Source organism: Atta cephalotes (genome assembly GCF_000143395.1).
Source record: "Atta cephalotes unplaced genomic scaffold scaffold00039, whole genome shotgun sequence".
In the NCBI taxonomy this organism is placed as follows: domain Eukaryota; kingdom Metazoa; phylum Arthropoda; class Insecta; order Hymenoptera; family Formicidae; genus Atta; species Atta cephalotes.
Window position 1 is genome coordinate 2,095,151 of NW_012130103.1, and position 2,935 is coordinate 2,098,085.

Below are 2,935 nucleotides of genomic sequence, written 5' to 3' on the forward strand. Positions count from 1 at the left end.
GAAGAAGGTGCATCAGAACGGCGCGTCTCGCGTTACGCATCGCGGCGTGTGTCTGTCCCAAAGTTCAGCGAAATTTAACGATGGTGGTTTCGCAAAAACTGCTGCACCTACCACGTTTACGAGCCGACTTTTAATTATCTCCGACCCACCATTCTTAATCTCCGTCGAGGTGCCATGCCTCCCGGTCTCACGGTCGGATCGAGAGGTTTGCGTAAGAGGTTTGCTGCTATCTTTAATGAGAAGTCGACACGCGTAAAGTACACCGCTATCGCTCGAAGAAAAGAAGATTCCAATTTTCAAAAAAAAGTAATGCATCTGATATGATTACAAATACGATAAAAAATTAATTCTAACCGTTACGACTAAATTATCAAGAAAATATTGCAATTATGAAGACATTAAAAAGACATCGAAAGAAGAATAAGTTATTAGAAATCAGTTTTCTATTTTTTGTCATATTTCATAATATTCAAAATATTCACGAGACATTTTACTTAATAAACCATTGATTGATGAAAATTTAAAAAAAGCCACATGTTTTACAAAAATCTAAATTTTGTTAACCCTGCTGCTTTATTGGAGTCTGTTTGATCTAAAATGTAATTTATTTTCTTACTATTTTATTTAATTAAAAAAAACTTTTTTTTTCTCTATATTTTATGATATTTGATGATTTCATCTATTAATATAAGATTCTTTTTCTACGAGAATTTTTTATTTTTCATTTTTTATAACTTATTAATTATATTGACTCAAATCATAATATGATCACATAATCAATTTGAACAGACCAGTAGCGTTAAGAGAAAAAATGGAAATTGCGAGATAAAAATTACGGAAGCATGTTTGTGTCAGCGATAATATAAACCATTTTTACCAAGTAATTATCAATTTGATAACTAATTACATGAATGGGTTTACATAAGACTCCGACCAGTTAAGAGATAATTACAGGCATGATGAAGAGAATCAAAGCGACGATGGGAACATTTGGGCACTTGAACGAGCGCGTAACACCTTGATTTCTTTTTTCTCGCGAAAATGTTATGTCATGTTCTTGAAACACTGTTCTTACGCTGATACATCTCACGACTACTATGTGGTGATGATGATGATGATGATGATGATGATGATGATGATGATGATGTAGGGCGCAATTATGTGGACACATTAAGGAGTCACGAATTTTGAGAAAAATAATACTTAATCCTGTCTCGATCTCGAAGAAAGATTGTATCGCAAATGGAAGTTGATTTACAACGATGATCATTTTTACAATGGCGTGCCGTAAATTGTCTCTGGGCGTCGTTTTCCATCCATGCGATTTCTTCCGGTTCTTCTTCATCCGGTCGCGAACGTGGGTGTCAAATACGCCGATTATGCGGGATGGGCATCTGCATATCGCTCTGCGCACGCTATTACACTTCTCAGCTGCAAGGAACAATGCTATTATTCCCACTCTACGAGAAGCACGCGGATGTATCTCGGTACCATTGTACCGTCGTGAAATAAAACGATCGGCAACGAGATCGCAACGATAGACTACGAGCACGGTCGCTCTGCTTAGTTGTTTATGCGCCACGCAACCATAAGCAGCCTCCGACGATGACTTATTCCGCGTCGAAGCTTCTTAATGAAGGTTTCTTCTCGCAAGACATCCTATAATGGAGACATCTGTCGCGCTCGTATGTATACTTCAACAAATATCGAGAAGGAAGATCTACCAAGTCATTTCCGCGTGCAATATGAGCTGATACATAACACTACTTAAGATTTTATCTTATTTTAATTAACCTTAAAGTTAATTTCGCGATCGATATTACACGAGACAAAAAATCTTGGCAGTGATAAACGGTCTAATGCAGATGACACATCTTAACCTTTAGTACAGTCTTAACACGATAATTTTCCAATCTTTTACTACACATAATGAATTGTTTGTATCTAAGTTAATTTTCATCACTTTCACAAGAATATAAAAATTATAAAACGATTATACTTATTCAGCACAGATTATTAATCAATAGCAATATTGCAATGTTTCAATATTATTAGTAAGCAGTAATATGGTAAATGTTGTGCAATGTTGCTGCAAGTTTCTGTGCTGTATAGACATATACTTCAAAATCTTTAGAAAATATTTTTTAAGATTATATATTTAAAAAAAAGGATATATATATCATATAATATTTAGTCGAGTGCTTCTAGTATTCAAAGAAAAGAAATGCACAGAACACGAATGATCCATCATATTAAGGAGTAAATTACATCTTTCTGTTTAATCTTCTTTTTTCTAAAAATTATTACATATAAAGAAATTTGCGTCTAAATGCTAGTGCAATAAATATCTCATGACAATCAAATACCATATGATCAACAAGTTGCATCTCACCGACTAAAGAACATCTAACAAACGGATCAATATATGCATATTTGCGAGATTTCGTTTATGGGATCGTAGAGTAACAGAAAGATATTTTATTGCTCGTCAAATACAAATGTTTTAATTACAAATGTCAAAGCGTTAAAGATCGACGAAGAACGGAAAATACAAAAAAGATAACGAAAATTTCTTGGTATAAAAGTGAAGCCTAATTTAACAAGAAGAAATCCTAATTTAATTTGAAGTCTACTTTAACAAGAAACAATTGTAACTTCTAATGAACTCCAATTCTTTTTGCTATCCTGAATTTCTTACTGAATTATTTAATTATATTAAATCTCTTTTATCAGTTTGAAATTTTTTTAAATGAGAACCGTCAATACTTCCTAAGATGAAGAGCTTTCTTTTTTACTTTGCCCAATGTTTCATGATAAGTATGCAGTTAAAGACCCATTCGGAATTGTTATCATAAACGTCTGACTCGCCTAGTATTCAAAACGAGTTTGATTTATCTTTGAACTTCTCGATACAAGTCTTACACTTTCTCTCTCT